At 34.6% G+C, this 26968-nt stretch overlaps 1 protein-coding gene across 8 annotated transcripts in view; it reads left to right on the top strand.

Moving 5' to 3' along the window:
* The window catches only part of ZEB1 (zinc finger E-box binding homeobox 1), a 199337-nt gene that overhangs the window by 4230 nt on the left and 168139 nt on the right, over positions 1-26968 (top strand). The window contains exons 1-2 of one of the 8 annotated variants that reach the window (XR_006600407.1): positions 21683-21697; positions 22779-22863. The exons of 3 other annotated variants lie outside the window; for them this stretch is intronic. The gene's annotated coding sequence lies outside the window, so the exon portion shown is untranslated. Of the gene's footprint in view, positions 1-21682; positions 21698-22223; positions 22237-22550; positions 22864-23359; positions 23364-25574; positions 25754-26968 lie in introns of those variants that run through there. 4 more of the 8 variants (XR_006600411.1, XR_006600409.1, XR_006600408.1 and 1 more) reach the window with 4 other exon arrangements.

Here is a 26968-nt window from a genome sequence, read left to right on the forward strand (position 1 = left end):
TGATATAGACTTAAATTATACATGGGTTGGCAGGCAACTACTAAAGAAGATGTTAACCAGCAGTCAGTCAGATGTTAGTCATTTTTAGATTTTATCATTTCCTATCCCTTCTAGTTAAGAATCACAAGTAAAGCATAAATTTTACATTTACCAATTGTAAATTAAGAAGCATAAATTTGTTTTGATGTTTTAAATGCAGCAAAAATTGTAGTTTAATAATTATCATATACTTGTATTCAGCAATTCTTTTCGAATAACTGTGTATATTAGTATTACTACTTTCAAATACAAGTAATAAGATGAGACTTCATGTATTTAGTTACATTTTTTTGGTGCGTGTCCATATAATTATGTTAATATAACTATAAACTTTTGGAAGCCTTTTGTTAGGTCAAATGTTAGAAGTATTTATTTCCCTAATTATTTTTAATGGTGTTTCTATAAATGCACCAACAACAGTATCATAATGTAATAGTAGTACTGTTTATCTTGAATTAAGTAGGAATTACCTGGCTTATCAGGTAAGCCTATGTGCATTTCCCATTTTAGAGCGTCATGGTTTTTCAGGAGAGAGACAGAGAGAGGGAGATTGAGAATGTATATAAATATAGTTTTACATTTCCTGACAGATGTTTCTTGAATTTGGTGTTCTCCTAATTCCTAGAGCTCAGTAGTAAATATGTGTAATTCACTTCTTTTATAAACGGAGGAACTTTACCACAAAGCCATGACATACATAGTTGTGGCATGGAGCAAAAGTTAAAGTATCTTATAAATTGAAAGCATCAGTCACTTGTTAAGATGAGCCTTATGTAAAAGCATATGAAATATTTGGTAATTTTTTTCTTTCTCCAGTTCATAGTATTTTTGAATGTCTGTACCCTCTGCAATTTTAGTAGCTTTGAAGCATGTGGTGAGAAATGAGAAAGTTCTACCACACTGGGAATGATATTTTTAAAATAACAACATAATTATTTCTTATAATTGTGTTTTTATTGCTTTTTCCTCTTTTTTTGCCTTCCCCTGCATAAATTACTTCTAAGCATGTGATTAGAGCCATATGTAAACACAGATGCAACATCATGTGGAATTATATTAACTACTCTCAACTACCTGTATTGAATTGTAGTAGAGGAGAAGAAAAATCATGTAGATGCTGAAAGAAGATATGCACTAATATGTAAAAGTGTGATGAGAGGTTGTAGGACTTGATAAAATTATAGAATAGTATTTAGGTTTGGAAAATGTTTCTTAATCTTTGTAGCATGATCACGAATTCATGGGGAAATGTATGTTCCTTTCTAAAAAGATACAAGCTAAAGTAAAAGTTCATTGTTAAAAGAAAATTTAAAAAAAAATCTTAAACTAGAAAAGAACCATGGCCAGGAAATAAAATAGTTTTAAAAACACTTTTTAGAAGGCTACATTTTATACGTATCACTAATAAAATATCTTAAACTAGATATGTTAAAAGAAAATTAATGGATATACACCTAATAGAACCAAGTTTTTAGTAACCCCAATTAAAATGTAACCTATTATATAGGCATTGTTTTATTTTTTTTAACTTTTTATCTTTATTTTTTTATTTTTGAGAGACAGAGTGTGAGCAGTGGAAGGGCAGAGAGGGAGAGGGAGACACAGAATCTGAAGGAAGCTCCAGGTTCTGAGCTGTCAGCGCAGAGCCCAAGGCGGGGCTGGAACTCACGAACCCCAAGTTCATGACCTGGGCGGAAGTCAGACGCTCAACCAGTTGAGCCACCTAGGTGCCCCAGGCATTGTTTTAGAAAATAATCTTTCCTTTGGATGGGATAGTGTTTTGAGAATTGTATTCCTGGAGGAAGCATTCTTAGCACATCAATTTTAACTAGTAAAAATTTTCAGTATGGTTTGAGCATGTCTAGATTTTTTACCTTGATGGAGGTGGGTTATGCTGCTTGTTATCATGGAACTGGGTTGCTTGAAAACATGGTAATATTCTAGAATACTTAAATAGGACAGTGATCTCTAAGAAGTAAAATCTGCCTTAAGATTGTTTTCAGAGAAAATTTTTTTTTAATATTTAGAACTCACTTTATTACTTTTGTTAAAACATATTTTGAAGTATATCACTTAGGTGTATATAAATTGAAAGGTTCCAAAAGATAGAGCGAAAGAAGCCAAGTTTAGGTCTACACTTGTATTATAGCTATGAAATGTTGTTAGATTATTTTTTATTCTCTAGGAAGTTATTTTTGTCTCATTTATTTCTTCAGACCTCTTCCTGTTATTTAATACATACCTTCTATATGGATAGGGATTGTGTGTATATGTTCATATAGACAGTTTTCATAATCAACTTTATTTATTGAGACTTGATTCATGGAGTTTGAGTATAAACTATGGCTGCTGGTAGTATGGCAGCCTGGGAATAACTTCATCATCTTTTTTGCAGTAACAATTACATCTGTGCTGGAATTATTAGTAACAGATGTTTTGTGACCTCTTAATTCCCACTACCCCCTTCCCCATCCATATTTAAAATTAAATGTGAATGGGAGATAAATATGGGAATGATCTCAATTTCTCATATTTATTGTTGTATTCTAAGAATATTGCAGATCTTTTAAAATATTATAATTTCAAATTTTTAGGTACTGTAAATATCTTAATTTTGGCTTCCAGATATTTTTAATATTCTGATTTCAATGCTCTTTTTATAATATGTGGTACTATTATTTTTTAGATGGCTCAGTTACTATTCATGGTCACCAAACTATGCTAGTTTTCCTTATTCTTAAGGTGTTTATACCCACTTAATCCACAGTTCTAATTAAATGCTTGTTGTTTTTTGTTGTTGTTGTTGTTGTTAAATGTTCAAGAGTATGACTAGTTTGTTAATTAAAAGTTCATTTTTCTCTAGGAATCTTACATGTTTAATACGGAAGAGACCTTTGGAGAACATACCATTTTCTTATCTGAAAACTTACAGATAAGCTGAAGTTTAGGGCCTTCAAGGAGAAACTCCATAAGAGACTTTAATTTATGTTTTAGAAGAGGTAATAGTGACATGTGGAATAGCATAGAGTAAAATACTTCAAGGAGTAGATTATCTGAACTTGGGCTGAAATTCTCTGTCTTAGATACTTGAAAAGGCTGTGACAGTCACTGTACCTCTTTAGTGTTTTCTCCTTTCCACCCTGAAAGAAGCTAAGTTGCTATTCACTTCTATTGCTAGATCACTTTTCTAAATCTTTTGATATTATTTTGTTTTTGTTGTTATTTTGGGGAGGGAAGAAACAGTTAAAATAATTTCATATGTATAAATATTAGTTAGGAAAATAAATAGTTTCAGAGATGGAGGGATTTGGAGAATCATTCAAATTTATTTTTGCAGATAAGAAAACTTTCAGGGAGGTAAAATGACTTTGCTAAGTTTCTGTTGCTAGTTAGGTTGGACTAGGCTATAGCTTTTCAGGTTCGTAGGTCAGTATTCCTTTTATTAGACCCTTTGAGCATATTTATCTGTGATGGTAACAAGCAAAAACTAAATGCCATGAATTTTCAAATTTATCATGGTTAAAACCAAGATGTATTGTATGAAATGCTCAGTCATCCCAGAAAAAGGGAGTTCTCAACTATTTGCATAAATGTATCAACTTTAATAGTTGACATAACTATATCACTTACAATATTTCAGATACAGAGAGTTAGGTTAGTGTTGCTTAGAGGCATATGCTCATTATTTGGATTGTAACTTTTCCTCTTCACTCCCAGTCTCAACTCTTTCCCAACACTTGCCCCAAATCTGGTATGTTTTATATGTGTTCTTGGTTATGTCTCTATCCTTGTAAAATTATGTAGTAATTTGTGTGTTTTACATCTATAGAATTTATTTTGGCATATATTTTACTTTCTTCACTAAATATTGATATCTGTTCATGTTTCTGTATGTACACCTAGTTCATTGCTTTTAAGTGTGCAGTATTTTATGGTTTGCATCTAGCACAGGTTATCAGTTCCCCCTCGTGATGGATACCCAGGTTGTTTCCAGCTCTTGAGTACAAGTAATTTTGTAATCAGCATCTTCATACATGTTGCTAATGGCTGTGGAAGAGTTTCTCTGGGGGTATATATCCAGGTGTGGTATTGCTGTGCTATAGCTTAGTCACATATTTAATACCACTAAATTATTCTGTATTATTTCTGAAATTACTACATCAATTTTTTACCCTCACCAACAGTGTATAAAAAGTTTTACTTTTTCCCAGTTTTGCCAGCATTTGTTAATGTAGACATTCCTACATTTTTGCTAATTTAACTGTTGTTAAATAGAATCTTATGGTTGCTGTAATGTTTCTCTGTTTACCAGGGAGGTTGATCATTTCTTCATATCCTTGCTGATTGTTCAGGTTTCCCTTCTTATGTTTGGCTTATTCATTCATACACTTTGCCCTTTTTGGTTGCGTTTCCATTTTTCACTGGTTTCCCAGAGTTCTCTATTTGAGATAGTAATCCATTGGTGGTCTTAGACATCCCAGTGTGTCAGTCATGTGTTGACTTTGTGGTACAGGAGTCCTTAATTTTAATGTACCTAAAATTTTTTATTTTGTAAGCAGTGAAAAGTCCTTCCTTATCCACAAATTGCAAAGATATCTTCCTATGTTTTCTTCTAATAGTTCTGTAATTTTATCTTTTATGTTTAAGACTTTAATGCATCTGGAGTTCACCTTTCGGATATAACATTTCTTTCTTAAGAGCAGAGTGATTAAGGGTTTGGGTTATCCTGTAATTTACCAGCTGAATCACTTTGGCCAAGTTATTTTGTCTCCCTGTGCATGGGTATGGTAATCTCAGAGTGGGGTTGGTTAAATGAGTATAAAGCACTGTGTTTAGTATATCTTTCACATTCTATAAATGTTCATAAATGTTCATTTAAAATTTTACTTACATTATTAATTAAGTTTGTTTTAATTATGTCTGCCATCAACTGACATCTTATTCTCTTGTCCAGTATTAACTCTAATATAACTTCAGTTTGAAAGGATGTGGTTATAAAATTTATTCATTGTTTCTGTAGCTTTGACCTTAAACATCTCTCAGTTGTTCTAGCCTTAAGGACAAGGCTGTTTGTGAAATCAGTAGTAGAACAGTATCTTAATGCTATTTTGTGTTACATCTTTCAGCTTGAGGAAGGCTGCCTGGGACTCTTTAAGGGGCATTTTATTGAAGGGGACCTTATCATATTACTTTCATATATGACATTGACATGGACTTCAAGGATAATGTCCCTATGCTGTTCTCTTGCATAAAATGAAGAACCCAAGCCCAAGGAAGCTAAACTTTATATTCTATATTTGAATACCCTTAAGAAGTATGGCATCCACAGATTTCAATACAGTCTCATTCATTTATTTGGAAATATATTTAAGAAGATGGTTGTATGTCTTCTTAACACATAGTATGTTCTTGTGGTATACATCAGAACAATCCTAAGACAGAAGTTAAAATTGTACCATTTTGTGTGTATGTGTGAATAAACTTTATTGAAGTATAATTTACATACATTATCATGTATGTACATTTTGATGACCTTTCAGACACTTATATGCTAGTGTAACCACCACCACAATTAAGGCATAGAACATTTCCATCATCCCGGAAAGTTCTCTCGTACCTCATCTCAGTCATTCCTCCCCAAATCTAACCCAAGCAACCAACGATCTATTTTTGATGGATAGAGATTAAATTTACTGTTTCCAGAGTTTCATATATGTGGAATCATGCAGTATGTAATCTTTTTGTCTGCTTTCTGTTACTCACATGATGTTTTCAAGATTCATCCATGTTATTGCATGTATCAGTAGTTCATTCCTTTTGTATTGCCAAGTAGTAGTTTGTTACATGAATGTATTACTATTTGTGTATCCATTCATCAGTAATGGACAAAGTATTTGGGTTTTTGCTATAGAGTAAAGCTGCTGTGAACATTTGCACACATATTTTTGTGTGGATATATGCTTACATTTCTTTTGGGTAAATAAATACCCAAGAGTAGAATTGCTGGACCATATAATAAGTATATGTTTGATTCTATAAGACACTGCCAAACTGGTTTATAAATTGCTTGTAACATTTTATATTTTATACTGTATGAAAGTTCTAGTTGTTCCATCCTTACAAACATTTGTCCATATTTTTAATTTTAGCCTTTCTAGTAGTTGTGTCCTAGTATCCTTTTAGTTTTAATTTGGACTTCACTGATCTAATGATGTTTGAATATCATTTGAGTATTTTCTTTTATGAAATGTCTATTCCATCATTGGCCTATTTTTAAGTGGGTTGCTTATCTTTTTATTATTAAGATGTAAGAGTTCTTTATACACTTTGGACCCAAGTTCTTTTTTGGATATAGGTGTTTAAAATATTTTCTCCCTTTCTGTGGCTTGTCTTTTGATTTTGATTTTCTTAATGGTATCTTTGAAGTGCAGACATTTAAAAAAAATTTTTTTTGAAGGAGAGAGAAAGAGCATTAGCAGGAGAGGAGCAGAGAGAGAGGGAGACACAGAATCTGAAACAGGCTCCAGGCTCTAAGCTGTCAGCACAGAGCCTGACGCGGGGCTCGAACTCACAAACTGTGAGATCATGACCTGAGCTGAAGTCAGACACTTAACCAACTGAGCCACCCAGGAGCTCCGAGACATTTTAAATTTTGATGAAATCAAATTTATAACTTTATTCTTTTAAGCTTTGTGTTTTCTGTGTTTTTAGAAATCTTTGCCCATTCCAAGATGTTTTTTCCTTGTGATTTTAGAAGTTTACAGATTTTTTTAAAGCCATTTATTTATTTTGAGAGAGCAAGAGCACACACGTGCATACACACTGCGTGTACAAGAAGGGCAGGGGCAGAGAGAGAGGGTGAGAGAGAATCCCAAGCAGGCTCTGTGCTGTCAGCGCTGAGCCTGTCATGGGGCTCAGTTTCACAAAGCATGAGATCATGACCTGAGCCGAAATCGAGTCAGATGCTTACCCGATGAGCCACCTAGGAGCCCATAGAAGTTTATAGCTTTAATATGTAGGTCTATGATCCATTTGAGGTTAATTTTTGTCTTTTACCCTATTGTGATCTTTAGCTACAAGCCTGCCTGACATAGCCCTGAGTAGTTTGCAAAAGGCTAAAATTTGGTTTTACTAATCAAAATTTTGTGTGAAAATTTCTGTTTAAGTATTTTTAGAATACTTTTCAGGACTCAACTAGAACCAAAGCTCAAGATTGTAGAGGAATACAAATTCTGCTGTCCTGGTTTTATACATTTTTAAACTTAGAGCAATAGTGATGTGCTTAGTCAGTGTTTTCAGAATTTTTCATGTCCTTGACACATGTTTAATTCAACGAGATAAATTGAGTGAGGCTAGAGTTTCAGAGAAAGATGCCCAAAGAGTGTCTGTAGTTAAGCAAAGAGTGAATATTACCTTCATGGTCTCTTATTTCCTACACAGTTTTAATGAGTTTACCATTAATACCAATTCTTTTTTTTTTTACATTCCATAGCTTTTATCTTTACATGGGAATTTGTTCAAACCTGCCATTTATCTTGAGTCCATTAAGGTATATAATTTTATCCCTTTGAAATGAACATTTCTTTAACTGTCTCTGAGTTTCTTGTATAAAGATTCCACCCTACTGTTCTGCTGAAGCTGTAGTAAGTAGTAAAATCTCCAGTGACCTCTAAATCCTGCCAATCTTTCTCAACCTTTATCTTATTTGACTTACCTGTATTTGTTATTTTTTTTTAAATTTTTTAAATGTTTTATTTATTTTTGAGACAGAGAGAGAGACAGAGCATAAGCAGGGGAGAGGCAGAGAAAGAGAGCGAGACACAGAATCCGAAGCAGGCTCCAGGCGCTGAGCTGTCAGCACAGAGCCCGAAGTGGGGCTCAAACTCACGGACCGCGAGATCATGACCTGCGCCCAAGTCGGCCGCTTAACTGACTGAGCCACCCAGGTGCCCCACTGTATTTGTTATTGTTGAATCTCCTGGAAGGTTTTGCTTCCACAGCTTCTGTACTATTACTGTTTTCTTAAATTCTCATTTCTTTCCATTCTTCTCTTTTAAAGCCTCTTTCTCTTTGGCTTTACCCAGGGCTGATTCTCTTCTACTCAGCCCACCCTACCTAAACGTCTGACCCAATTCTTTTAGTTTTAGCAACCACCTATATGCTGATATTTTCAAAATCTTTATCTTTTGCCAAGAACTACATTGAGTTCTAAATATGTCTACAGTTGCCTGTGTAACTTTTCCACCTGTATATCCTACGTGACTGTCAAATTTCACAAGTCCAAAGTTGAACTAATTTATTTCCTATCAAGTCTTGCTTTCCTTCTGCATTCACAAATTTGTTAGTGCCACTGCCAATGTATTACATTCGACTTAAAGCCTAGGGTTAACCTTTCCTCTCATAACCTGGTAATCACCAGATCTGCCAGTTCTCTACCCTGAATATCTTTCAATACAGTCTTTTCCTCTCCATTTCTATTTCTGTTGCTTTAGGGTCCTCATTTCTCATGCAAACTCTTATACTAGGCTATTGTTTGTCTCTACTCTTCTTTGCCATGCAGGCTGCTGCCAAAGTTATCTTTGTAAAAACCAGCTGATTTAATCATTCTCCCTATCAGATGCCTTCCCTGGATCTTTATTAACTTACTAGATAAAACTAAGATTCTTTGCATGACATACAAAGCTCTGATTTATAATCCTGCCCCTGCTGTTTCTTCTGTCTGCTGACCATTTCCTTTCTTTGCTTTTTACTGATAGATTCCTATATCTACAGGCTGTTTTCCCCTTCATGCATTGAATATACTTTTGCTCCTTCTACCTGAAATCTATTTCCTTATTTACTGCTTCTTATTTTCTGGGATATTTGAAAGGTGGACAGTAATTCATCTCAGATATTTCTTCTTTAAAATGCTTTCCCTTGGGTGATGAGTATTGAGGAGGGCACTTGTTGGGATGAGCGCTGGGTGTTGTGTGTACGCGATGAACCATGGGAATCTACCCCAGAAACCAAGAGCATACTTTACATACTGTATGTTAGCTAATTTGACAATAAATTATATTTAAAAAAATAGAAAATAAAATGCTTTCCCTAATCCCTTTCAGTCCATTCTTCCTAAATTGGTGATTTTTCATTTAAGTTAAAATATTACTTCCTTCACCTTTTTTCCCCAATAAAAGGTAACTTATATACCAGATAAAGCTACTTTCCTCTACCTTGGCATAAATTATTATTATGCCCATTATCTTGGCATAAATGCTTGATCTTTTTTAGCTGCATATTTTACCCTTAATTTTGTTATGGCTAAGGAAAAAAAATAGTTCCTTTGAAATTTGATGAGCTGATTGCAGATAAATTTTAATTATTCATATTTATCTTTTTCTTGTCCTAAAAAAATGTATATGTAACTGAAATAGCTCCCATGTAATTATTATTTTTAAGATAGCATTTTTCTGACTTTTCTATTTCTTTGTTATCACCTATTCCTATTCCTTGAAAATCCATCATCATTAACTTGTATCTTATTTTTGTTTTTAAGGGATTCACTTTTTTATACTCCATTTAGCTGTGTATCTGCCTTAAACATTCTAGATATTAATGACATAATTCCTTCTGATCTGGTTCTGTAGGTTCTGCATTTATGGAAAGAGCATTGAACTAGGAGATAGAAGTCTTAGATAGAAGTCTTAGTCTAATATTAAATCTGCCATTAACTGGCCTATGAAATTGGGAAAATAATTTAATTTATTTGGCCTAAGTTTGTTCATCTGTAAAATGAATATGATGGATTGTTGTTTGCTAGGCAATAAGACTCTGAAGATGAAAAATGCAGTTTCTTACCTTAAAGAGCTTAAAGTATACTAGGGGGGGTGGGGGAACAAGAAAACAAACCTTTAGAATATAGTTTGGTATCTGATGTGATATTCTGTTCCATATGCATAGAGGGGATGGCCAAATCTTAAAGGATTCGTGTGGATTATCTTAGTGAAAATTTGGAAAATAATACTCCAGATAGGGAAAACAGTATGTGCAAAAGCATATGACACACATACACATATATTGTCACATGTGAGTTACAGGTTTGGTTGAACTCTCTGGGGTGAGTAGAGAAATGGCTAAACATGAAGCTGGAGAATTAGTTAGGAAGCAAATGGAAAAAAAACCCCAGCTTTATATTGCCATCATTGGATTCTGTCTTGGAAATGTTGAGGACTTGCCAAAGGTCTTGAAGCAGGGGATGACTTGATTATAATTATATAATTCATCATCTTATTTTCTTTATGTATTAAATTTTAAATGATTAAAAATTCAAGAATATACATGCTTTACTAAAAGTAGGAAAAACTGTAGATGTATAAGCTGATTTGTTCTGCTTTCCTAAGTTTTTGCTTACATATACTATAATGATAATAGACGCACATAGTAATTGCTCTAAAATGGTGCTGCCACCACACTGCTTCTACCATTATCATCAGTATCATTGCAAAACTTTACTACAAGCAAAAGTGGCCTTGGTTAGAGTGGGTTCCTATTCTGAACTCTGCACTAGTATAAGGAATTATGTTTTCACTTTTTTTTCCTTTTTCCAAATCATTAAGTCACAGCTTATAGAGATGTGTTGTATACTTATAGTCCCATGGAATAAGACGGTATTACTGCCATTAAGTATGGCTCTCCATACATGTAAAATCCTTTGAGTTTATTAATACTAGGCAAGTTTCTGGGTTATTTCTGGCACTTAATGGTTCTGTGTAGAGCTCCATCTTATGGAACCTGTTATATGTACTTTGATATCAGTTCTCTGTTACAGGTATTTAATAAATACAGTTAGAAAATCTTTGTCATTCTTTTGGCTGGCATGATCTCTGGTACCTGATTGCCTATGATAAAAGAGACTAATAAGTAAGCTGGCTATTATATTGTTTGCATTGAAATAACTAGGCATCTACAAAACTTCAGATTCCAAATAAAATAAAACTTTAGTTACCTGAATATTTCTCCTTGAAAATAACTGTAGGCCTGATACATATTTTTCTTGTTGAACAAAAGCATCCAAGCCTTTTTGGGAGTTACACTATATGTTACAAGATGCACAGATAAAAGACCATGCTTTGTTCTTTAGACCAAGTGCTGCGGAAATACACTTTATCATATTTCAACTTCTAAGTTAATAATTTTTATGTAAAAGTGATGTCTTATTTATATACCAGTTTTCTATATATTTTACATGTGACCTAATTTGTATTTTAAGGGGCTTTTGTGTTCTTTATGTTATGTATTAAATGTTTTTAATCAAAAATTTAAAACTTAACCTTATTTTACTAGTATTTATTTGTACTTTATATGCTTAACTTACATATTATGTGTTATAATAATAAAACTTAATGGTCATAAAATGCAATGTAATTTAAATTTCTGCCACATCAAGCTGATTTTGGGGGGCAGGGAGCATCATGCTTTTATTTTCATTATAGATAGATGTGGAGTTTTACTGTACCAACTTCAAAAATGGTTCAGAAAAGTAAGGCAGAGGCAGATTTTGAGTGTCTATTATATTAAGAGTCTAATATGTGGAGGAAGCAAGGTGTTAGGTATTTTAAGGTTTCATGGTCACACTAACGTCCATCTTGTTCGTGTTCACCTGAGTTGTCTAGAGGTTGGGGATTTCCATCTGCCCTAGTGTATTTGGTTGAGTCAGAAGTCAGGTAACAGTAGTGGTCATACTTCTGCCATTATGTTCTCTGAGTTTCTGATCACCATAGCCTCACAGATGAGGAAAGTGGTTACTGATGGAAGGTCTGAGATGTAAAGATAAAGAATATAGGAAGTGGTAAATATGGGTAGGTATAGAAAAACACTGTATAAAACCTGGAAGGAGGGTAAAAGTATTAATTAGCTGTAGATTTTGGTAAGCTGTGATTCATGTTAAAATTCTGATACAAGAAATGAAAATCTGGAAATAGTATGTATGCTTTTCAAACCAGTAGAGGAGGGAAATAGAATGAGAAAAAATGAAAAAGAAAAAAAAGAAGGAAAAGGAGAAAAAACATAGAAAAAAGACAAGTGAAAAGCACAAAATGAGATTAGTATTAGATGCAAATATATTAGTAATTCATACATAAAAACTGACAAAATTCACCAGTTAACAGAAGCTGATTGCCAGATTGGATAAAATGACAAAATCTAGATGCATGCTACTTATAAAAAAACATACCATTAAAAAGATATAGAAAACTTGAAAATAGAAAGGATGTAAAAAGATATACTTTACAATAAAGAAAGAGAGGTTGTGTTACATGGTTACATTAATATCATCTAAAGTTGGCTTTGTGGAAAAACTATCCTAGAGAGTAAGGGTCACTAAATAATGGTAAACGGAATGATAATTCTAAATTGGTATGTACCTGATAATATACTTAGAAAATATATTAAGCAAAAAAATAGGACCATAGAAGCAATATGCAAATAATCAGCATTGTGAATTATTTAAAATCATCTTTCTTAGTAAATATTGCAATAAGCAGAGAAAAATTAAAAATATGAACAATTTTAATAACAAGATTTAAAAGCTTGCTGTAATGGACATTTAGGGAACACTGCATCTCATAATATTTTTAAAAACTTTAAAAGCACGTAAGAGATATTTACAAAAATTGATAACATTCTGGTCAAATACAGCCAGTTTTTACAATTTCAGTGGATTGGCATTATACTTGTTTCTCTGTTTAAAATGACATTAACTGTAAGTTAACACCATGATTTTCTTGTATGTTTGGAAATTGAGATGTATTATTTACAGATAACTCTTGGGTTAAGGAAAAACTTTTAATGTATATTAGAAAATGTAATTTAACAGTAGTAAAATATTATATATCAGAACTTGTGTGATAAACTAAGCTGATACTTTATGGAAATGTATGACTTTAATGCTTACATTAAAGGAATAAATGCAGAAAAACAACTGCATTCTTAAAAATCAGAGGTGACTAAAAGAATACTCCCCTAATTGAAGCAAAAAGTAAATATAAATTAATGAAATAGAAAATAAAAGTAAATCAGAGAAGAAACAATGAAGCTAAAAATAGATTATTTGAAAGGACTAAAAAAATTTAAAACTTGGCAAGATTAATCAAGGGAGAAGAAATCACAAAGCACTGTCTTGAATGAAAAAGGGGATGTTACTACAGATGTTTCATGAATAGTCATCTTTTTGCTAGTATAGTTGAAAGCTTATATCAGATAGACAAATGCCTAGAAAAACATAGCTCATATTAGCTCAAGAAGGAATAGACAATTGAATAGTCTTATAAAGGAAAAATATTCTCACAAAGAAAAATATTTTTTTAATTTTTTTAATGTTTATTTTTGAGAGAGAGAGAGAGAGAGAGAGAGAGAGAGAGAGTGAGTGCAAGCAGGGGAGGGTCAGAGAGAGTGGGAGATACAGAATTTGAAGCAGGCTCCAGGCTCTAAGCTGTCAGCACAGAGCCTGACACAGAGCTCGAACTCACAAACTGCAAGATCATGACCTCAGCTGAAGTCGGATGCTCAACCAACTAAGCTGCCCAGGTACCCCGAAAAATATTTTTTAATTAAAAAATTTTTTGAATTTATTTATTTTGAAAGAGAGTGAGTGGGGGAGGGGTAGAGAGAGAGAATCCCAAGCAGGCTCCACACCGCCAGCACAGAGCCTGTTGTGGGGCTCAGACTCATGAACCGTGAGATCATGGCCTGAGCCAAAACCAAGAGTCTGACACCCAGGCGCCCCAAGAGAAATGCTTTAATAAGAAACTTTATCTTTAATGGCATTGGCATTGCCAGTCAGTGGAAACAGTTCTTTCAATAATTGAGGTAGTTGGTTAATTAAATGGCAAAAAATGAGTTGGGCCACTATCGCATATTATTTAGAAAAGTTAGTTGAACTGGATTATAGATATGAATCTATAGGTAAGGTAAATATATAGTTACGGTAAAACTAACATTTTCTAAAGGTAATAGAGGAGAATGTTTTCATGATTTTCAATAAGATAAAAATGCATAAAACACAGAATGCAAAAGATTGACAAATATAACTTCATCAAAATTAATAATTTATTTCCACCAATAGATACACAGAGTGGGGATTAGTATTTAGTACATATAAACATCTTCCACACAGTAAAATAAAAATAATAACTTAATAGAAAACTGGGTAAAGGAGTTGAATGTGTACTTCATAGAAAAATAAACTCATTTGGCCAATAAACATAAGATAGTGAACCTCATTTGTAATCAGAGAAATGCAAAGTAAAACCACAGTGAAAAGGTTTCATGCCTCCTAGATTTTCAGAAATTCAAGGCCAAATGGTATTGCGGTTCACATGAGTATGGAGCAACTGGAACACTTAGGCAGTTCAGGTGGTAACATAAGTGGTACACCCAGCAGGAAAAAAATGGCATCGTTAAATAAAGTTGAAGATGCCCATACACTATGATCCATATCTCTGTTCCTAAATATGTCTTAGAGAAACCTTTATACAGATGATCAAGTGATGTATATAGTTGTTAATATAGCACTGTTCATAGTAATAAAACAACACCAAAAACAACTCAAATATCTATCAGTAGTAGGATGAGTAGTGGTATATTCATTCAATGGAATGTTGGACAATTCTGAAAATGAATGAATTCCAGCAACTTGCGTCTGAGATCTCAGGAATATAACATTGGAAAAAATCAAAGAAGAATATACAACATGGTTCCATTAATATAAAATTCAAGGACATCAAAAATGAAATAATAGATTGTTTAAGAATACAAATATAGTACAGCTCTAAAGGAAATTATAAATATAAAATTTAGGGATGAGTGAATAACATGAGTTTGGGGAGGAACACAGAATACATACAAGAGGTAAGAGTAATGATAATAATGATATTTACTGATAATAATTGAAAATAGTAACTGGAAAATAAAAGGTGAATAATTTGGGGGAGAATGCGGTATTTGCTGTATGTTTCCTAAAGACCTATATTTAACCTCTGTGAATTCTCAAATGTAGTCAATTTTGGGGCTGTTTTTTAATACTACTTTTGTATTTAATAGAGCATAATAATTTCTATCCCTGGTTGTGAGATACTCCATGATGTATTAGTTTGTTTCAAGGCGTACAGACAATTTTAATTTTTTTACATTTTACTAAGCACTAAATGTATATGGTTTTGTACCTTCATAGATTTCCTATTTATTGGCCACATTTTAAGAAGTTTGAGAAGACTATTGCCTTACCTTATATTTTTCTAACTTAAAACATATATGATACCTTTTATTCTTACAATGCGTTTGTGGGCATAACATTTTGTTTCAGGATATTACCATTTTGTTTTATTTATCAAACACTTAATAGTGTTTCTATGTCAGTCGCTATTCAAAGCACTTTAAAAATATTAACTCATTTAATCTACATGAAAACCCTATGAGGAAAATACTGTTTCCTTATAGTATTGGTGCAGAAACTAAGGCACAGAGAGACCTGGTTGTCTCAGGTCACAAATGGAGCTTGTATTCAAATGTAGGCATCCTGGCTCCATACTGTGCATTTAACCTCTAAGCCGTAAAAGACAATATGAAGTAGATCTCTAAGGGGAATATGCCATCTTTTTTAATATTCTTTAATAAATAGGATACTATTTTTAAAGGTTGCTAGTATATTGTCATACAATGATGAAATGATTATGTAATTCCTTTTCTTTTATGCAAGAATGTAAAAAATAATATCCGCAATTGATATATTTTTCAACACTGTTTTAATTTTTACTCTTAAATGAAACTTATGTCCATATATTCATGGGATGAGAAAAGTATATAGGTAAGAGTACCTGTTAGTCTAATTGCAGATATGACCAGATACATAAATGGTGATACTGATCTCTTTCTTATTCTTAAGGTAAGTTCATGGAGTCATAATTTAAAATCAGAAAGTTTAGGGATGCCCGGGTGGCTGAGTCGATTAAGTGTCAGACTTCGGCTCAGGTTATGATCTCATAGTTCATGGGTTCGAGCCCCGTGTCAAATTCTGTGCTGACAGCTTAGAACCTGGAGCCTGTTTCAGATTGTGTCCCCCCCCCCCGCCCCTCCCTTGCTTGTGCTCTGTCTCTTTCTCTCTCTCTCAAAAATAAACATTAATTAAAAAAAATCAGAAAGCTTAACAGGAGCATGTATTCATTTTAGGAAAGCAATGTTCAGGGATGTTGACATGATACTTTTGGAAAATTCCTATAGTAAAATAGACTGGGTAGAGAAAATTAGGCAATTGTGATTTATGAAGAAGCCCCAGGGGTAAACAGAGAAGAATCAGACAAATCCTTTAGAGCTATGGCTCTTTACCATTGAGGGTCAGACTTTTTTGAGAATGTGATGTTAGCTTATAGAAATTTCCATATAAATTCAAGGGTTTTGTAACTACATGGAAGTCTTTCCATGGGTCAACTCCTATTCCTACTTGGAGCCTTTACTTTAGAGGTTCTTAAGAGAACTCACTCTATATAGCTATATGCTCATGATACATATTGTCTCTAAAAATTTCAGCTTTGTGTGTGTGGCTTTTGGTCAGCTACTTCAGATAGCCTAACTTTCAGTGATGCATGGTTTTATCAGTCAAAACACATGACTGTTACTGATTTTTCCTTTAGAGCTGCAACTCTGTATAATGGCCTAAGTACACTTTCAGAGATTCTTCAAAGAGACAGTATTTCCTACTTAATTTACTTTAGTGGCCTGTTTTTATTTTGTAAGATTAAGCATACATGTAGCATATTTAAAGCAGTTATCTACATTTAAATAAGGAAAGCTCTTGCAGTTGAAGAAAGATACTTATTTTTTAAGAACACATATGAATGTACACCAGTTTATAGGTCTTTAGGTAATTTGAGATGCTCACAAAGAATTCTGGGTAATTATAACAATGTTCCATCCACATCTGGTATTTGTTTTGCCCACTTCTCTACCAGGAAGGCTATGTCATATAATATATCATATTTTAAATTATTTTATATTAATCCATCTCAACATAGGGAGTATATTATACCCTATTGCTTCATGAAATAGCCTTCAAGATTTTGGGCAATAACCTTCATGAAATGTTTCTCAGAAAGTGAGCAGTATTTCTTGATTATATCTTTTTATTTATTTGTGTGTGTTAATTTAAGGACTAGAGGAATTTGTATTAATTGTTTTTCCTTTAAAAATTGGGTCGAATGGGGGCGCCTGGGTGGCGCAGTCGGTTAAGCGTCCGACTTCAGCCAGGTCACGATCTCGCGGTCCGTGAGTTCGAGCCCCGCGTCAGGCTCTGGGCTGATGGCTCAGAGCCTGGAGCCTGTTTCCGATTCTGTGTCTCCCTCTCTCTCTGCCCCTCCCCTCTTCATGCTCTGTCTCTCTCTGTCCCAAAAATAAATAAACGTTGAAAAAAAATAAAAAAAAAATGGGTCAAATGAGTCCTCTAGTATGGTCACATTATTTAATCTGTGGCTGCAAGTCTCCATGTTGTCACTCCCTTTCTCTACCAAGTACATCCTGCCTTTGGCACAAGATATCTTTCTGATATCAGAATACTTAGGAATACATTTTGTAAGTTATTAACTTACTCTTTCAGTACACACTTGAACCATTTGGAGGATAAACTATAGCAATTTAAAAAGTCTAGTTTTTGTTGGATGGAGCAGTAGCTAATCTTTGAGACCCAGTGATAACATTTTAGTAATAGCACTTAACAATCAGAAAAGATAAGTAAATCACCTAACTTTTCATTTTCAGTTTTGTATAATTTTACATTTGGTACTTGATGACTTATTCTTGGCATGCGATAAGCTAGTATAACGTAACAAACATTTAATGATGGCCTACTGTGTTGTAGTCACTGTGCTAATTTCTAGGGATACAGCGTTGGATAAAACTGGGGTTCTGCACTTACAGAGCTCAGATATGGATGGAATCACAAAAACAGATACTGTAGTACAGTACAGTCACTGTAATGTAGAGAAGTGGGAAGAATGATCAAAGAAAGCATTAAGGGAAGAGATCATGTCTGAACTACATGTTAAAGGATCAGAGAAAGAGACAGAGAGGGAAAAACAGAGGTGAGGGAAATGCGAAGGGGAGCAGAGGACCAACTAGGGGAGAACAAGAGCAAAGGCACATTGGTAAGAAACATCATGACGTATTCTGGAAGTATAAGCACATGTGTGTTGTAGGAGTATAGATAAGGGACAGAGAACAATGCGGGGCGCGGGGAGGGGGCATCTGGGTGGCTCAGTGTTGAACGGTTGAGCGTCCAACTTCGGCTCAGGTCATGATCTCACGGTTCTTGGGCTCGAGCCCCGTATTGGGCTCTGTGCTGACAGCTCAGAGCCTGGAGCCTGCTTCGGATTCTGTGTGTGTGTCTCTCTCTGCCCCCCCCCCCCTCACGTTCTCTCTCTCCTTCAAAAATAAGTAAACATTAAAAAAAGAATGATGGAGGGGCGCCTGGGTGGCTCAGTCGGTTAAGCGTCCGACTTCAGCTCAGGTCACGATCTCACGGTCCATGGGTTCAAGCCCCGCGTCAGGCTCTGGGCTGATGGCTCAGAGCCTGGAGCCTGCTTCCAATTCTGTGTCTCCCTCTCTTTCTACCCCTCCCCCGTTCATGCTCTGTCTCTGTCTCAAAAATTAATTAATTAATTAATAAAAAAGTTTAAAAAAAGTTAAAAAAAGAATGATGGAGAAGTATGGAACCAGATTATGGAGGGATTTTTATGCCATGTTTAGGATCTTGAATTTCTGTCTCTTTCTAGGCTTTGGGAAGCCATTGAAGACTTTTAATCAGGGACCTGATTTGGTTGTAGTTAGGTTTAAGAGAATACTCTGGTAGCTGTTGTGAATGATAAAGTTAAGGGGAAAAGATTGGAGGCAGGGAAGGCATTTGTGAAATAGTTGGCTAAACAAGAGCTGATGGGGGCTTAAAGTCGGCTGTGTTGATAGAAATGGAGAAAAGGAAACAGATTTCGGACTCCTTTCATTTGTTGTTGGTAAATTGTAAATTCATTAGAACTTGGTACTTAGAAATGGCCAATGGGGGAGAAGTAGACAAGTTTAAGTCCAGAGTTCCTAGCTGGGGCAACTGCATGGATAATGATGATACCAAACAAAGAGAGAATACATGAGTAAGAATCAATTTAGAAGGTAAGGAGATTAGTGTAGGGTATTTTGAGATGGTAATAAAATATCTAGTGTGGGAGGTCTAACAAGGCAATTGACCTTTTGAATCTGATGCTGTGGGATGTGACTGGGGACTCTGGGATAGAAACCATGGGACCATATATAGGAGAGTAAATGGGCTGAGAAGAAAATAAAAGAAGGCAAAAGACAAGATCTTGGGGAGCATAAAGGTTTCAGAGTCAATTAGAGAGAAAGAAGCCCTACAAAGGAAAGAAGGAGCTAACCAAAAACAGATGAAAGAATCATTGAGCCAGCTTGTGGATCTCAGCCAGCTGAAACTAGAAATTACACACTTTTAATGGAACAACTCAATATAGATGTGATTTGCTTAGATGCCGTCTATAGCCTAAATAAGTGATGGAGATCAGAATGTAGTATTAGTCTAAGACTGAGATTTTACCAGGCTGGTACAGTGAAAAGTTACGAGTTTAGGGAAATTAAGGTGTTGAATTTAGAGCAGTTTAGATGATAAGCTATGACAAATGTTGCATATTACGTGCTATGCATTATTCTTTATAAATATTAACTCATTTAATCCTTGCAACCAGCCTGGTAAAACCTCAGTCCTAGAATGTAAGTTCCATGAAGCCAGGAGGTTTATTTTGTAGTCTGTCTGTATTCTCAGTGCCTGTAATACAGAATGGGCTCAAATGCTTGCTGAATAAGCATAAAGAACATTATTATACAGATATGGAAACTGAGTAAGGAGAGGTTAATTAATTAATGCTATTTAGTGACAGAGGTAGTAGGCAAGGACATGAGTCTAGGAGAGGGAGCTGGTCAAAAACCTGAGGGATTCTAGGACTGAAGCACTCTATGGGGTATAGTAGAAATGAAGGCAGGGAGATATAGAAGAAGAGGAAGTCTTGTCAGAGAGTTCCATGTTGGCGTTTACAGTTTGTTGAGTTGGAGATTGTCCTGGGTGACGACAAAGGGTCAGGTCTTAGGAATAGAGTTGAGTAGAAGATGTTCATTGTTGAAGTTCTGTGGGTGTATTTGTAGATGTTGAAAGATTCTAAGAATACAATAGAGTTTGGGAAAGGAAAATTATGATACAGTCTTTAATAAATGAAGAGGTATTACATGGAGATGTGTAGATGAGGAACAATAGTGGAATAGATGAATGTCATTTGGATAATCTTATTGGAAAACTTTGAAAGTACTCAGAATATAAATTCAAATGTTTAAAATTTTGCTTGGTATTGCAGCCACACTTAAGATTGAATTCTCTGTGTTACATTTGTCCTCTACAAAAAAATCTTCCACGCTTTTCTTAATAGAGTAGTGGAGCTAAATTTTTTAATTCATAGCAGCACGGCTTCACCGCTTTTTGTTTGGTAGCTGTTGAGTACACATCCCAAAGATGATAAAAACAAAATTCACTTGCTCTTCTAAATCTTCTGCACTGCCCAGTGCATTGTCATTTGTTCCCAGTTCTCTTGCTGACCCTTTTACCCTCCCCCGCCCCCAAGTCTCTTTTTGAATGCTTTTGTTTCTCTTGAGAGCTTTCTTTCTACATTACATTGTGGCAGAGAAAAAAGTAAAATTTATTTTAGCACTAAATTATGGTTAACATTTTAAGTTGAACATTTTCAGAATGTTTGAATCAATGTTTGAACTATCAATTCTGTTTCATTTTAAAAAGATTATTCAATCTCCTATTTCATTTACTTTAAAAGGCTCTAATTTTTTTTCATATATTCTGATAGCATTGTAATTTCTGTCCTTGAGTATTTTCCTTCAGAAAAACATAAAAACCCAGTATATAAGAGTGTGTTAAACCAAAAATTTAATTATTTACATTAAAGCATAGACTTGGAATTAAAGAATTTTTCATTTTGCCATTGTATAGTTGTACCTGCTGATCCTTTTGTGGGTATATGTATGTGTCTTTCCCACAAATAAGTATCACCCTCTGAATAGCTGTTAGGAAATTCACAGTTAATCAAATATCTTATAAAGTATGTTTGTACAATGAAAAGGTTGGAAGAGATGATTTCCAAGGTGCCTTTTAGAGCGGATATACTATGTTTTGTGGTTCTCCATGCTTTGCCCACTTCAGATCTTAGTAAGCAGCCACCGAAATACTGCTACATGACCTTTGACACAGAACCCATGAATGCATCAAGTATGATTTCACTTTCACCTCCTTCTTTGTAAACCTAAATGCTTGTCAAATCAGATGTGTGTTTAGATCTTTTTGTTGAATGTGTCTTGAGGAGGAGAACAAAGCTTGGGGTCAACCTGGCATAATCCCGTTTATCTTTTTCTGTTATAGAGATTTGTTGGGGGCTGGGGTGACAGTCCTTTCTGAGGAGAAGGTGCGAATGGAGGTGGACTTGCCGTCTTCATACTTTCCCTGCAGCCTCACTGGGCCCTATTGATTTCCTATTGATTTCCTATTGATTTCCTATTGATTTTAATAAAAGCAGATTAGGTGGGTTCCTGGTTGGTACTTCTGGTTCCCATTTGATCCAAGTACCCTGTTATAGGCACATTAACTGACAGATTAAATCAAGGCACTGTATTTGGAAATATCTCATTTTTCTGTTATCAGTAAATAAGAGTAGATTGTCTCATAGTGGTTAATATCATAAGAGGTTTTTCATGTGTTCAAGTATGTGTATAGTATGTATTAATTATGCTTTTCTGTATAAATTTTGTCAACTCTAAAATAGAAAATGTGTACTTAAATATACTTAAGTAAATATTTAGTATTAAGTTAGTATTTCAGTTTTATAGTAATGAAAATTGAAAATTTGCGGACCTTATTCTTTTTAACTTTCTCAGGTTCTGATAATCTGTTTGAAAATTAAGAAAATGCTTAAGTTCACATGACTTTTAGTAGCAGAAGCTACTAAATCTTACTGGTTATAATTGATTAGGAGCCGTGAACAGTCATTAATTGTTAAAATATGAGAAGGTTGTAGGGAATCATATGACAAAAGAACCAGTTACCTTTACAGTTTGTTCTCTGTACCTCAGGCACTTTGTTTCAGAAGAAAAGCTCCATTCAGCGCCTGGCGTGAAAAGACCCTTACCGCCTTTTAGATGAGGATTGTAGGAAATTTCTTGCTAACTTGGACATTTAGGCTTTTTCAGGGTTATTTGGAACATACTGAGCTGGAGTTATAGAATGGTTGAGAACTTAACTAATTTTTTTTTTTTTTGGTTTTACTGAATCAGTGCTTAGTGATTATATGGTCTTTTAACAGATTTAATAAAGAAATATAGAAACTTAAATTAATGAAAAGTATTACAGGAGGTGATGTCCAATAATTTTAGTATTGTAGAACATAGAAAATCAAAGTATTTAAAGATCTGTCTAGACTTTACTCGAAGATAGAAGATTTTTCTACCAAAAGAAAGTGTTTGGATTTTAATAACTTGGTGGGTGGAGAAGTGAGTTGTGGAGGTGGTTAAGCCAAGATTAACCAGTAACATGCTAAATATACAAATCCACAAGCATTTCACTAAATGATTTAGGCATTTTTGTTGACTGGTCTTTTCATTTACAGGGCTTTGAAGTCACTCCATTTATCTATAAATTCATTTAGCTGAAGATTAAAGCAGACATTGTGATATATGAAAACAGTTTTGGAGGTTTGTATTATATAATGTAATAAGTTCCATTAAGGCTGTTTAAAATAGAAACATTAATTTTACCCTTGAGAATTGTTTCAGTTACAGGAAAGTGGACTGATAACCTAAAATTAATTTTTTCTCGGAGTTTGTCACATTGTTTAGCTAATATGGTGAATATAGACCCAGTGTGCTATAGGTTGTCCAGCTATACAAAACTACTTTCCAGAAGCCTTGATGTTTCCCAAAAATGTATAAAGACAAAACAAAACAAAATCTTAACACCTTATATGGGAGAGAAACCCTATTATGGGTAATGGCATTTATCTTGACTAAGCAGAAGACCTTAGTGACTAGTAGCCTACAAGGAGAGTGATCAAAGGTTTTTTAGCAGAGACAACCTTATTCATTTATAGGAATCATCATGTTATCAGGGAAATCAACTTCTCTAGATCTTCAGGAGGTTTTTGAAAATGCTGGGAAAGCCCAGAAAACTTTTCTGTGCAGGCTGTCGCAGAAAGGTGAGAATGTTTTCTTTTACTCCAAGTGCCTTACCACTTTTGAAAAGGATTTGAAAAAGACTGAGAGAAATGAAATACAGATTTTTAAATTGGAAAGGGAGTTAAAGAAACCCATTTGGTCTGGTCATTTTATAGAAGGAACTGAGAAGCTCAGAAAGTTACGTGATTTGGTGTAGTTCACAGAGCTAGTTTGAGGTGGAAGGTACAATTTCCTTACTGGGTTTAGTTGTTTAAAAGTGGGAACAGTCATTGTTAAAATGTGAGGAGGTTACAGGGGACTATATGACAGAACTACTAGTTAACTTTACAGTTTGTTCACTCTACCTCAGCCACTTTATTTCAGAAGAAACACTGTTCAGTGACTTGTGTGAGAGACTCTGACCTTCCTACAAATAGGAATTATGGGAAATTTCTTGCCAACGTGGGTGTTTCAGCTACTTCAGGTTATTTTTAGGAACCAGACAATTTTTCAGAATCCTAGTTAGGGAGACTAAATAGCAAGAGAGTATAAGAGGGTTGTTGATATACGGAAACCTTAGACCCAAAATAAAGATAGAATGATGTGAGTTTCTTACTTAAAATGTGACTGAAACAGTGCCTTTTGAGATGTTTTACCATTTGTCCTTAATAATCTATCTTAAATTAAATGGGTTTGAGGATAACTATTTCTTTTGGCAAAAAGTAAACATATAAGTGGAACTTCCACATATCCATTTTCCTTTTTCTCTTTTTGAGATAGATAAGGCATTTGAGTGTTTTTATCTAATATGTCTTGATAAATCAAGAACAGAGCACTTACTGAAGAAAGTAGTGAAACAGTAACTAAAATAGAAAAAAATCCTGTTAGAAAAAAAATAAACATTTTTTACTGTCTCTTTAGCTGATTATAAAAAGAAGCTTTTACAAGCTTAATAACTTTTGTCAACATTCACATAAGTCCCATTTGTGTCCTGTTTCTGCCACATGTCATGCATGTTCAGTAATGTCAATTGTCAGGTCTTCTTTCACTATAGGTTACAGAATAAATAAGTGTGTTATCAGACTTTTGAGTCTTAAATAATATTAATATCCTTTGCACTTTTTTTTCTGCACTGTCTGGTTGATGATAGATGCACAGAATGATTTTCTGTCCTCAGACTCTGCGTCTTCTAGTTCAGCCCCAAACTTGGGGTTAAGATTAGGCAAGATTTACACATTTTTAAGAGTGAGATTTTTGAAAGGCTTCTATTGAAGATCACTGGAAGCTTTGATAAAGGATATTTAGTGGCTAATAGAGGACTTTAAAAATACTACTCAAATCACTTGGAAGATAATCATTCCAATTCTCCTAAGTAAAATGAAGTTCAGCTTTAAGGAGGGTCCTGAGGTTTTATTTAGGTTCTAGGAAATTTATTTTCAGTCTGGAGTGATTATCAGTGCAGGTTTTTGTTCCCTATAAAGTTCTGGAGAAAGAAAATGAATTGTGCAATGCCAATTAGAAAAACAAGGCAGCTGGGGGTGTCTGGGTGGCTCAGCCGGTTAAGCATCTGACTTTGGCTCAGGTCATGATCTCGTGGTTCATGAGTTCGAGCCCCACATCGGGCTCTGTGCCGACAGCTCAGAGCTTGGAGCCTGCTTCAGAATCTGTGACTCCCCCTTCTCTCTGTCCCCTCCCCAGCTCATGCTCTGTCTCTGTCTCTCAAAAAATAAATAAACGTTAAAAAATTTTTTTAAAAAGTAAGGCAGCTGTATCTATTGGAGATCATTTTCTCTCCCTTACAATCTCTTCTTTAAAATAAAATTCCTCTCTTATTTTTGTCAGTCTTAATGTAATATAATGAATGTCAATGAAGAACTAAGGATTTGAGAAAATTTGTTTTGTGTACATTCATAAGTTTTTTAAGTTGTCTCCCTCTGCACATACACAGCACCACTTAACATAAGAAAGTTCCTTTTTTAACACTACTGTAAAATTTTAATAAACATTTCCAGTTGCTCCATTATAGTTCTTTTAATAGATATACCACCTCCTCTTATTATTGGCTACGTATGTTCTTAAATGTTTTTCTGATTATAAATACCCAACAAGAATATTTGTATATAAAGCTTATCTGACAGTTTATCCCAAGATAGAATCCCAGGAGTGGAATTATTGGGCAAACCCTGTTAAGCCTCACAGTACATATTGCTAAAGTGCTTTCCAAAGGGCCTTACACATTTTATACTCTTCAGTATGAATTCCAGGATCCTTTTGGGAGGCTGGTGAAGACATGGAGCAGAGAGCACCAGATGGTGTCTGAAAACACGGTTTCTAATCTGTGCTGTGCCACAAACTAATTATGGGTATCTGGATTAATAACAGCACTTGTGTGGACCTCAGTTTCCTCACCGGAAATCTAGATGGATTTTAAGTACTCTCCCAGCTCTGATTCTCATTGGCTGGGGGGGAGGGGGGGCGGGAAGGGGGGAGGGGGCTTAAACAAGGATCAGTGCTTGTGTCTTACCAGATGATTTGTCTGAAAGGAAAGCAGAAGCAGGGAGAATCAGAGGCACCTGGACCACGGAGGGAGCTAGACCAAATGACAAGATATTAGGCTTACTATTTGGGTATTTTATCTGAAAATACTAGTCCAGTCAAATTATAGACACTTCTGTTGAGACTTAGCGATTTTCAAACAACTTTAAATAGAGAATGAAAGTATAAGGATTTGTGTGTAACTTTTCAAAAGAAGTTGCATTCTGTGTGGGGGTTATAGGTTACAAATGCCTCAGTCAAAGCCAAAAAGAGAGAGCAATGACGATTCAAACATTCACACAAAAGGCAAAGTGTTTTCATATTTCTAGAGTAAATTATTTTGTGATGAGAAAGGGGGCAAAAATTCTGCATCATCTCAAATATGTAAAGAGAAGGTGATGGGCATAGATTAAACCTGATTATTTCTCTTTTCAGGAAACAAGTACCTTATCTAACTGCCTTTATTCAAAGGCTTAATCTCTATTAATAATTTAAGCAACCAAACATCATTAATGGTTGTGAGGGAAATATGACTCTAACTCGACTATGCTTATCAAGAACCAGACGACCTTCTAGAGATTTCTGTAAAACAGATCGCGATGACATTATCACCAATGGAGAAAGGTTTTCTTGAGCCAGTTTAAGATACTTAATTATTAAGCAGGCACAAATAATAGTAGTAGTAAAAAGGTTGATAAATGGGCATTTTTGCAATTGGGTTTCTAAATTAAGAGTAACAAAAAAATAGGGACGCCTGCGTGACTCAGCCTGTTAAGCATCTGACTTCGGCTCAGGTCATGGTCGTGGTTCTTGAGTTTGAGCCCCTCATCAGGCTCAGTGCTGACAGCTCGGAGCCTGGAGCCTGCTTCAGATTCTGTGTCTCCCTCTCTCTCTGCCCCTCCCCCGCTCATGCTCTGTCTCTCTCAAAGATACATATTTTTTTAAAAATAACAAAAACATAGTTTGTTAATTCCTAATATCCTCTGATGAAAGTTATTAGCTGATTTTTTTGGTCTTTTAAAAATTGACACCTTGTCTGATTTATTTAGAACTATAAATTACTCTGTAAAAATATAATTTACAAAGTTAAAAATGTTTGCAAGTAGAAAAA

This window comes from Felis catus, chromosome B4 (genome assembly GCF_018350175.1).
Source record: "Felis catus isolate Fca126 chromosome B4, F.catus_Fca126_mat1.0, whole genome shotgun sequence".
Taxonomy (NCBI): Eukaryota; Metazoa; Chordata; class Mammalia; order Carnivora; family Felidae; genus Felis; species Felis catus.